At 33.2% G+C, this 12,211-nt stretch overlaps 1 protein-coding gene and 1 long non-coding RNA gene across 8 annotated transcripts in view; one reads left to right on the top strand and one right to left on the bottom strand.

The window, feature by feature from the left end:
* Positions 1 to 4,104: 4,104 nt before the first annotated feature.
* LOC148229882 (uncharacterized) lies at positions 4,105 to 9,260 on the bottom strand. The gene is made up of 2 exons (XR_015811275.1): positions 9,144 to 9,260; positions 4,105 to 9,075 (listed from the first exon to the last, which is right to left on the bottom strand). It is a non-coding gene; the product is annotated as an uncharacterized LOC148229882 (long non-coding RNA).
* The window catches only part of Synd (protein kinase C and casein kinase substrate in neurons protein Synd), a 76,828-nt gene continuing 68,721 nt past the window's right edge, over positions 4,105 to 12,211 (top strand). For all 7 annotated transcript variants that reach the window (XM_088196646.1, XM_088196644.1, XM_088196645.1 and 4 more), the window contains exon 1: positions 4,105 to 4,275. The gene's annotated coding sequence lies outside the window, so the exon portion shown is untranslated. The remainder of the gene's footprint in view (positions 4,276 to 12,211) is intronic.

Below are 12,211 nucleotides of genomic sequence, written 5' to 3'. Positions count from 1 at the left end.
GAAAATTAGGAACCAAAATTTGTGTATAAATTTTTTTTAATCAAATGTATTTCTTTTATAGATATTCTGTTAAAAAGATACATTATTTGTTGTTTTTATTGTGCTAGTCTAAAATAAAATTTTATTTTTGGTTTTATTTTGACACAAGTTACTAAAGAAAAAACTAAATAAAAACGGCTGATATAATAACTCGTTTAATCTTACAAAATAATTATTAGAAATAGGATTTGTATAATTGTGATTAAAAATATGTTATATGTATAAATATATAGATTGTATTATACATTTTTGTGGAACGAATTTCACAATCGTTGATGATATTCTGAATTTAATATTATATACAATGTCTATTTAGATGAGAGTTGTATGATTTTGAATGTATAATTTATCAAATAATCCCATTATGAACAAATTATTATTATACATAGCCCATTTTTAAGTTGCTTTACTTCGTGTCATCTTTCAGTAAATACTTTAATAAGTAATAAAGATATGCTGTTGAAATATATAAAGTAGGCGTAAACTATGTGTATGCTTCCTTTATTATTAAATATATTAATTATATAAGCAGTTTAGTTGCTGTTGTCACTTGCGATGTGAGTTCCAAGTGACTTATAAATTGTATGATGAATGTGATGTTTTTTGCCTTTTTTAACGGTCAAACTTGTTTATTAGACCAGTTGCATTGAAAAATACAGTTAATCACGGCATAAATTTGTAAAATATATACATGTATGTATATCGTTGTTATTGTATAATTCAGGAGTGTTGTTAATTATTCATATTATATCATATGTAATATTTTTAATATTCTATATTCTTATATAATCAATACTTTAAGGAGATAAATTATGAACTCTTATCTCAAGCTGTGAACTTGTAAAGATAATATGATTATTTAACTGCGTTGCAATTCAAGCTACATATGTTGACTATAAAATATTAAATCATTCTCGCAATTAAAATATTATACCAATGAATAAAATTATTTGGTATCTAAAGTTTATCACGGGCAAGTGTATATGTATAACTTATAAGTACGATGAATGTATTCCTTTAAATGTTTAAATTGTGATCTTTAAGTTTTGCAATATATATTTATATATATATTGTCTACTACTATTTAATGTGTATGTATACATTTAATCTGTTTGCTCATTATAAATTAATAAAAGTGATATGCTTTTTTGTTAATTATCTATCAAAGCTATACATATATAACTATTGTAATACTTACGGGTGTTTATCTATTATCTGTTTGGTTTATTTTTCAGTTTAATCTTGTTGATGGGGCACATATTATATTTATGTTATTTTTTATACACTCATGATATTCCTATATATATAATTTTATACTTTTCCACTGTTTAAATTTATTTAAGTATGTGATTTTTAAATTATGCACTTTATAAATATTTTTAATTTTCAATTTTCTTTACAAAACTGTTTTGTGTATAAACATATTGTATTACTACATATCTATATCCATTCACATAAGTACTTGTTCTTCATATCTACACATGTACTATCAGAAGCTTATGTATATATTCAAAGCTTTTTCAATGTTACATTTGTGAAATAAAGATTATTTCAGATATAAATGTTTAGTTTAATTATACAAATTATAAAAAAACACGTTTTTATAGACCTATCCTTTAAATAGTGCAGGCGAAGGCAGTGTAGTAAGATTTTTACAGGTCAGAGGATGTTTCTTTTGATTTCACTTTTTCCTTGAAATTGCATAATTATACTGGTATTGAACCAATTAAATTGTTATAAATATATTGAAACAGGGTTCCTATTTAATGTTACAATTGTATAATAATACGAAAAGGTTTTTTTTGAAAAACTTTTCTTTGGCACCTGCTAAATTTTTCGATATAATTCTCTACAACCTACAATCACTGTAGGCAGGCTATAGTGGACCAGTAGCACGGTTTTCGTCTTTTTATGTTTTTCTAAAGTAGTATCCTTCGTTACTAAAATCCAGGTCAACGTCGTCTACAACCATTTTCAAAAAGCATTCGACAAAGTTTTTTTATCGTCTTCCGGAATTAAGTAACTTCGATTACTCGAACTGTCTTGCCAGCTTTTTCTTGAATTGCTTGTGTGACAATCGTCAGTATGTGAGCTATTGTAGTCAGTAGCGTAGCTAGGGTATGTGCCGCCCAGTGCGCCCCCCTCCCCTCGCCCCCCTTATAGCTAAGCAACTGATTGTCCTGGAATACCACAGCGATCAATTTACGTCCAGTGCTTTTCCTCCGCTTTTTCTCGCCATTGATAATTCAGAATATATAGCATACGCTGTATTTTTGCAAATGTGCATCCGCTGTCTTTATAAATGGACCTAAGATGTGTCATATTGTTTTATTTTCTAGATCTTCTAGCCCGGCGGATCTTTATAGTTTAAGCGAAAAAGTTTAATAAAAAATGATTTCGTCGAGAACTATGGAGTGACTTTTAAGCAATGATGGTGATTTAGTATGCACATTGCTTGCGATAGGGCGTTGAGGATGCTCGACTTCGTTATGCGAAGCGCGTGTCACTAATGTACTTAGGTCGTTCCTGTCCTGTACAATAAGTTAGTCCGTAGCATCTTTGAATATAGCTCTATTATTTGGAGTATATTCAATGAATTTGCTAAGGGTCGGTGTTGACAGTCCGTAAATGCTTAACAACTTTTAGATGCATGCTGTAAGTTGTCCTAGAAAGTCGTGATTGACCATCGCGAGCAAAGCGCTTCTCTTACGTCAGCCATACAACTTCTCCACGAAGCGATAGCTACGAAGAGCTGGAAAAATCGTGGGATGGTGCACATTCTGAACTTTGCAGCATTATTAATTGTTATACAATATCACAATTTTAATATTTTTTTCTGTAAAAAAATTGCCTTTGTATCTAAATTATCCTAATCCATTTCATTATTTTTTATATATTTCTAAAAGTATTGATTTTGCCCGAAACGTTTTTTTTTAATATTCTTTGGCAGATTTTTGCTTATTTGAACGGCGATTTATTTCATATTTTACAATCGTTTAATTTTTACTTTAAAAAAATGCAAGTGAAAAGAACTGACTGCAAATGAAAAAAACTTCACCAGTGAAAAAAATGCAATCAGTGACAGTAAAAACTGAGTTAGTTTTTACTGTCACTGATTGCATTTTTATATAAAAACTGACAGTCCGAGGGGCGGACTGGACGTGTGGTTGCTCCGAAAGGGACCACCAATTACTCCCAAAGGGGCGCTATTTGTTTATATTTACCGCGGCGTAAAAAGTTTATGGACTAAGGTCCCCAAAGGTTCTCCTTTAAGAAAAAAATCCAAAAAGACCTTTTTTTCTTCTTCTCAAAACATTTCCGGAAATAGTCTTTGAACAAAATTTTTGAAATGACATTTTTTTGGCTTCCGCAGTAATTTGTCTTCAAACAAAAATTCCGAGATGTTTTTTTTAGAATAGAATTTGTCCTCCTCAAATGATCTTTTTTAGACCCCTTGGCGCTAAATATATTCGGACCGACGCTGTCTTCAAGTAGAAACTCGATAATTTCATCTTCTATACGCACGGTTGCTTTGATAATGAAATTCGATTGCTGTAATAAAATAACTCTAGCGATTTTAATCAAACTAGAAATTATAATGCTTACAAATTTTGACAAATATGGTTAAAATGATGGAGTCAATATCTGTGATTGACTGAAAGGCTTATTACATCAAATTAATTTAAATCAGATAGAAGATTTTAGGTGTAGAGGTACTGGTTTAACCGAGTCTAACCGACAGTACCCCATCTATCTACCTTTGTTGAATCCACTGCCATAAAACACATAACGTGCAGTTGCTAAATAAAAATCGAAGTCTCTAAAAGTGTAAATGTATGTATGTGAATGAAATGTTAGTATACATATTGTATAAAATAGGCATAATATTATGTTGGGGAAAGTTAAATTAATAATAACCGTCAGATTTTTTAATAAATAAATAAAATTTAAATTATAATCGAAAATTTCATAAACGTTAGTACGGCGGAGTTAAGCGTTCATTTTGCTACGTTTTGAAATCGCATTCGATTTTTCGGAATGGCAACACCTCGTCCAATCGGCGGCAGTGATGTTCGTGCTGAGGCCGCGCGCGGTTGTGTCGTAGTGCGTGTGCGCGAGTTGAGTGGCGGCGGCCGACGAACGCCCTTCACGCGTAGCCGAGGGCTCAGTCCCGCGGCCGCTCCGTCCTCCGAGACCTTTCGTCCCGCCCCGCCGGCCGTTCTTCTTCTCCATCAGGTAATGGCCGCTGATCGCTGACAACTTATGCACCGGCCGCAACCGACGCGCTCCACCTTCGAACCTAGCGAATAAACAGTGACGTGACTAAAGTGCATCGTGTTTATTGCACAAATGTCAAAAATCGTGCAAAATCAGATAAAAACAGTGTCGTCGAAACTTGCAAACATAAAAACATAAAATTGACGTTCGTTTAAAAAAGTAATTATGTCGATCTAAACGCACGAGTTTGCGGCCATGCCCTTCGTTTTAATTAATTGCATTATTCGTCAGCTCGATTTAACGACTCGATTAAAAACAAATAAATCTCACTTTTAACGCTTGAAATTGCGACCATACATTTGAGTCGATTATAATTTTACGTCGTTGTCTATCGGTTTCGTTTGACATATAAACAATTTCTTCCGTTCGTCTATTATGAAGTGACGCACAGCGTACATATTTCGAATAACGGAAACCGCTCTCCTATTGTGGAGACGAAAGTCGAATCGAGGAGTGCCGTAGTAACAATCTTGTCGGAATCTCGTTTGTGAATGCCATATTTTTTCCACGAAATACCCGACGATTAAACAATGAGCTTAATTTAAGTGGCGACGTGTTTGCATATATACTCTTCTGAAACGGTTCATTTTACCTAAACGTTATCGAAAGAGTTTTATTAATTGAAAAAACACATGCAAGTAGTTCAACGATAACCATACAGGTACTAGATTGTGTTACTAATACGATTAGATTACGTTTTGTAAGCTGCCAGTCAAGATTTTGTAATTATCAGTGTCATGTTCTAAACTATTTGTCATAGTGATGATTCTGATGTACATTATTATTATAAGAACCTCGTGAGATTCTGACAAAAAAACGTTTAGGATTTTTTGAATTGGATGCACATATTTGTTTACGTAATAGATTAAATAAAGCGCCGACGTAATTATTGCTATAATGTTTTCTCGTTATATCACGACATATAAAACGCGGTTTTCAGCCGAGTCATAGTTTGATCATCTCTTTTGGCAACGTTGCACAATATTGTCATTTATTTGGCAGCGCGCAGTGCATACAATCTTTGGAACTATTTCAGTGAAAGTCTTAAATAAATATTATTTTCACCAAATCTAGATGCAGTGGTTCATGAGTTCGATCTTGTTATGTTATGCTATATCACTCAAGCTGTCACTAAAAATCGATTTGCACTTGAAAATTGTAAAATACGTTACCAGGTCGAAATAGCGTAGTCCGTAAGATCTAGACTGGTAACACAGAGCCTCGAATTTTTATTTAAAAAACCGACCGACCGCAGTTGCAAAATTAAAATACACATAATTAATTATATCTGAAAAGTCTGGTGGTTAATACTTGTAGGTATCAGATATAATGTAATTTCCAAATTGTTTTGGAGAAATGCAAGGTTTTATGTTAAAAACAAATACATGTGTTATTTTTTATGTATGTGTAATTAACACGTTCTTTGCTTGCTGGTTCATCTTCTAGCCGTTTTCGAGCAATGCAATTGTTTTTTTGTAATATCACACAAAACTTAAAAACATGTTCTTGAATTGTATTTTCAGTACATACAAATATATGTACATATGTATGTATCAACCGCAAATTCTCTAATCATCGTATGTTTAGAACCACTCATCATAATGCGACAATAGCAGTTTAAAACATCTGTATTGCAAGAGGCAAGGATGCCATTAAAGTTAGAAAGTGTCAAATGTGATTCTAAAAATTTCGTTCCGGAAATTTCTTAGGGGTTGTTAGTGAGGATATTAATGCTGCCATCAAAGCAGGTCCTAGATTAACGATACATAAGCTAGCACAAAAGCTCAACATGTCGACTTCATCAGTTCACTGACATTTAAAAAAAATAAGAAAGGTGTTAATTTGTAGAATATGGGTATCTTATAAATTGTCTAATGAAAATCTTAGACCATAAAAAAAAGCTTTTTATTATAAATAATTTTCTTGAGAACTCCTATCTCATCCACCGTGTTCTTCTGACATTGCTCTAAATGCCAATAAATAAAACAGATTTAGGTGGAAAAAAATATTTTACATAAACGGATGTAAAAGATGACATTAAAGAATTTATTGCTCCAAAAAATATATTTTTCGAATCAGATATAAAAAAATGATTAATATGTAGAGAATAATTATAGAAAAGGACGGGTAATATATAATACAGTAAAAGTATTACATGTTTTAATTTGTAGCTCATTTAACCTGCAACTTAAAAACGTAGACTTGTGGGACAACATGATATATAATACCTATTAACAAAACTCATGTTTGACAAAAATGTCAGTTAACCCTTTATAAATCAATTTAGTGTTGTTACTACAATTTTGCGCTATTTTTGCAAAAAAATATTGAATTTTGTGTAAAATTAAATATTAATTTTAAATATTGTGTGGAGCACAACAAATCTTCCGATTTTTTAAATTATTGGTAGTTAGATTTGTAGTTTCTTGAATCTAGTTTATAATTCATTTGCAATAAAATGTGTGTTAAATGTTAAATGATCGACATAAAAGAAATCATTATTATTAAAGTGTGTTAAATGTTAAATATTCGACGTTAATGAAATCATTATTATTTTCAAAATTAACAATCGTAATTATTGGGATCTGCCGGTTGTTTTTTTATTTACCAGTATAAAACACCTTATGCATGTAAAATCTAATTTTACCAGCGAAATAATACTGTCCTTGCAGGAATGTGTGTGACACGTTATCCAACTAGATGGAGTTCGGGTAAGGCTCGAAATTTATTGAATGACGTCACTTGCGAAATTGTCGCTTTCAGACTAGCCAGCTAGCACTTCATTACATCTAATTAATCGGTCTCGCGTGAACGCTAACGTACAAATGAGTATGAATACATACGCTTCACACAATTCGTACTTGTATATACATATATCATTAAATAATGGATCGTTGGAAATTGTAATAACGACATATTTGTGTGAAGTTAGACAGGTGAGGCAGCCCATCGCTAATCGCCGAAGACGTACATGTGTTCGTCCTTCGCTCGTCGACCTACATATGTTTTAACTGATAACGAGAAACCTGACAGCATGTGGTCGTTTAATTTTTCATCCGTTTATGCATGTTACAAACGTAAGTCAGTGGACTCGACCAAATACTGAATTAGAATAATATACATTGTTTTCTTGTTACTCAAACTTTAAATCCTTCCAGAATATGTGTAGCTGTAGATTGCTGCCCTTTTGGCTACATTAATTATTAGGCTTCCATACTACAGTAAAATCTTTAAATACACTCTTGATTGAGTTTGAGCAGCCCATGTACTTCTGTGTAATGCGGTAGTCGATACGTTGTTTTTGGTCTATTTGTCAAAAATGGATGTTCGCGTGGTCTGGGAATCACGACACGACAGGTTGTGTATGACGTGATTGACCTTATAGTCACGTTGGGTTTTGACCCTGTGCTATGATTGCACGAACACCCATCGATCCAGTTGCTTCTCCATGGCTATGGTTCTAATTGATCGCCCCTATCAAAGCTACTCAAAGAAGTCGATGAAAAATATATAAAGAAACGGTTTTATATGTATGTAATTATATATTTCTAGTATTCGAACGTCAAATTACCTACTACATATGTTTCTTCATCGATGGGAAGCGCCTTTTGCACAACGAAAAAATTATATGGAGGGGGGGGGGACTATATATTCTCATATGCGAGATTAGTTTGGCTGTAATGCTTTGAGCAGGGTCCTACAGATTAACTATATAAAATGTTATCTGTGCCGGTCAATTGAAGCAGGGGTACTGACACTCATTGGGGATAGGAGTTACTTTGAAAAATTGTATTATAGTATTTATAATAATCTTAGTTTAGGCTTAGTTTAAACTTAATTTTTGTATAAAATTGCCTTTTTTTATTGAAGTCGATAATCTAATGATCGATAGATACGGATTAAAATTTCTATTAAGTTAATCGACTATATTCATACCTATATATATAGATAATACTGTGCTAGTATAGTACATATGTACACTTCTGAGTAATGAAAAGCATTGGATCATCCATCTCATCTGCATATTTGATCGGATGCAGATGATGCAAGCCGAAGTCTCTCAATGGCGACGCAATACGTCTATTTGTGTACATAAAGGAGAGCCTTACACACGCGATCATTCAATAGGTGTGCCTATCATCATTTACTATACCTACCTGTTACTAAATGCTGTGTCGGTCGTGACCGTGATACACGAAGTGTGACGAAGACATCTCGTACACGCATATACTCGTCAACTACAATTCTTAGTGTTTGTGGTGGTTAAAAATGTACTGTAAACTCGATAATTTTACGCCTTTAGTGCGTAAGGCACACACGCGCGAGAAGGATATCAATTATACAAAACTTTGAAGACCGCAAGAGCAGTGTTGATACAGATGGGCTAGCTTTTGACGGCCTTGTTTATATGTACCTTTTATGATAAACATGTGTGCGACTCTCGGTTTTGATATCTAAATTATTAAGTCGCATATTGTATGATTTATATATAAAAGAAGGCATGTATGAAGAATACAGAACTGGACCGTGATGTATTATTTTTAGGCATTTATTTTATTGCCTTTTTTTTGGTTAAAGTCAGTTGAGATTTTGTGTATGATTTGTATATATTTTATATGTGAAAGCTCTCTAAGAAGTTTTCTTTCCAAAAGAGAAACTAATTAGCCAGGACGCCTGCTGTCACTCACTAGGAGTTATTATCTCTCTACTATGTGACTATTTTCAAATTTAAAGACTCAAATTGTAATATATACAGTACTGTGCAAAAGTTTTGGTCCACCTGATCTACTAAAATGATTTAAGTTATATATAATAGTATACAGTACTGTGCAAAAGATTTAGAGCACCTGATCCAGTAACATTATTTGAATAATATCACAGTAACCAAATGTCCCCTATTATGTTTTAAACAGTTGTGTTGATTGTTCGACAACAAGAAAAAATCGTTTGGTAATAAAAATCCGAGATGTTGTGATGCTACTATTCAAATAATGTTACTGCATCAGGTGGTCCAAATCTTTTGCACAGTACTGTATATTATTATATATAACTTAAATAATACCCACTAAAATTATAGTTTTGTATAGTATCAATGTTCAATGCTAATATTTAAACCATAATTAAATATAACATTGCTTCCAGTGGACTTCAATGGCAATCAGCATTCGCTGGTCACAATCGGGAAAACCAGAAAAACCTGATCAAGAAGACTTCTACCGTTGAAATAGTTATCCAGTCCTAGAATCGACGAGGTCGGGATTTGAACTTGGTTCATCACAGCATTAAAGAGACACAACCGCATTTGATATTCCAAATTTGCATCTTACTCAATGTACTATTAACAACTCTTAAAAGATAAACGTTCATTTTTACATAAATAATCACCGTTCGCCTCTATAACTAATAGTTACACAACGCGACGATTCCAACACGAATTCCTACGATTCGATCCACGACCGACTCTCGAGGGACTTTTAACCGGACAAACTAACAGCGGGGCGCTGATTTTTTTCTTTTTACAAACCCACGTGCTCTTGAAGAGTTGAACCGTAGATTAAAACGTCGGTTATGCAATAGCGTTCGACGGACCGCGGACAAACCAGAAGAAGAGTTATCCGCCGCGACCCGTGGGAAAGTCTGGTAGTGCAAAAAAAGCGTCTCGGCCGCAAAACCGGACTTTAGAGAGGAACGGATTACCCTTCTTCTTCCAATGGTGCTTCTACTTACACGCGTTTATTTTCTAGCGAATTTTCCCGTCGGCGAGCACATGCGATTGTTATGCGTTCCGACTATTTAGAACGCACATAATAAAGGCGTTGCGTAACCACTTTCGTTTTTTAATGTCAAGCTTTTGACACGAAAGTGTATAATTTCGTATAAAAAGGCGACAATTCTGACCTTTAAAATAGTCACTCTAAATCTTAGGTTTGTGTTTTGATATGACGATCAACACTAAAATGGAATATGAATATTCATTGAATTTTGATTATAAATGCTCGGTGTTGTGCCGCTTGCGGCTCCATGTTTTATAAAATGCCATTATTTCATTCGTTCTAAAAAATCTCGTATATTCTCCAGTCTTGCTTGTCAAGATTGTCTTGTTTATCAAATATTTATTTAATTATATTTTATAATTATTTGATCCAGTTTCAGTTCTGTTTCTTCACAAAGAAAATATAAATTGTATCAATGTGTTCGTATTTATAATGACTTCCACGATATATGCATAATTAAACTATTCCTATGTGTGATGGCAGTTAAATGCACTCTGGCTGTTAACTACATGCAAATTGGCTCCAGAAGAGCACGCGAATAATTGCTCAATCTACTTTTATAATTATATACTAATTGATCAATTAAACCCAACATTGCCAGTCAGTTCGTATAAATATTTAAAAAATATTAGTAAATTGATAGATTACAGTTATCTAGAGCGCTCAAGGGTCGAGATCACGTATTTTATTAGCCATGGCTTATTGGCGGAATTATGTACTATCAAACTTCGACGATTTGGTAATGGGCCATAATTCTGCATTTTCGGCGTATAAAAAACTTTCAAGAATGCGAATCCAGATAGACCATTCGACGGTCACGTTTCATAATCTCGACGCCCATTCTCATAGCAGCACACACGCCTTTGCCATTTTTCTTTGGATTTTTTTTGCAATAGGCCTCCCTCGCGTTTCTTTTTTTGCAGCCACAATGGGTCAGTGATTCCTAAAAGATGTTTCGATTCCATTCCTCGACTCGGTGAATCACGGCCGACCACCTCCGACTATGCAAATTTACTGCATGCAACGTGCAATTTGCATTGTTTATTCATAAGTCTATTAGTGGCGGGGCGATTTCGTAACCTATTCAATTTAGCGAGCGTTGTTTGTTAGTATAAATAAAAATGACGAAGGCAATTCGAATGCGAATCGCTTTAGCAACCTGTTTCGACGAATTCTACTTCATGTATCATAGAATGCAGACGATGGAATTTGTCCCACTATTATGTTAAGGCGGCGAGGACATGTAGAGGTAATGTAGTGTTAGAACAAACTGATTGCCTCTTTGAATATCTTTTCTTATATATGCATATAAAAATATATTAAATTTATTATAAATAAAACTTGACCTCTCAGACCTGAATTTTTATTTTTCATAGAAAAAATATTTTTGTTAAATTCTATTATTATGTTATTTTTTTTGTCGAAACAACCAGTAACTTGAGAACTTGTAAACTGCCCTTTTCAATTAGATTCAATACATATTTTTAAACAATAGTTTGGCAATGTCATAGTTTACCTGTCCATGCAATATATGTTTTGATATATCTTAGATGACTCAGGAGTGGAAGATATGTAGTTCAGTTTCAAAAAACTGTGTAACAATTACAAGTAAGCCCTTTTTAGAAATTGCTCAAATACGTTTATCAACAATTTAACAAAAGACATTAACTACATATTTTTGTTTAACAACTAATACAAATGTATATTATCTTATTCGTGTAGATACCTAAACCTAACTCTAAGTTAGTTTATCCTCTTGAATATAAAAATCCCCGAATTGCAATTCACTTATACAGCTCAATTTTAGGACTCGTTATATTGCATTCATATGCTCCAGGACTACTTTTAAATGCCATAAACCGTTTATCTAAATTGAAAATTCAAGTTATCTTTGTCCGGGTATTATAGTTTGTTACATCGTTTTTATGATTTCTAATAAATGTATATCAAAAGCAATAAAGCATACGCAGCTACAAAATATTTCATATCTAATGTGTTCAAAAGGTAAATTGGTATTTACATCTTGAATGGAATGCACATTAGAGATGGGCATAGATTACGATGGATGTAAGAGGAAGGTATAACTAGCTATTAAGCATTTTCATGTGATTAGACTGTAT

The sequence above is a fragment of the Plectrocnemia conspersa genome, unplaced genomic scaffold, assembly GCF_051122295.1.
Source record: "Plectrocnemia conspersa isolate PC_06_02 unplaced genomic scaffold, ASM5112229v1 ptg000011l, whole genome shotgun sequence".
In the NCBI taxonomy this organism is placed as follows: domain Eukaryota; kingdom Metazoa; phylum Arthropoda; class Insecta; order Trichoptera; family Polycentropodidae; genus Plectrocnemia; species Plectrocnemia conspersa.
The sequence above is the reverse complement of the archived record's forward strand: the minus strand, read 5'-3'. Positions and strand labels throughout refer to the sequence as shown.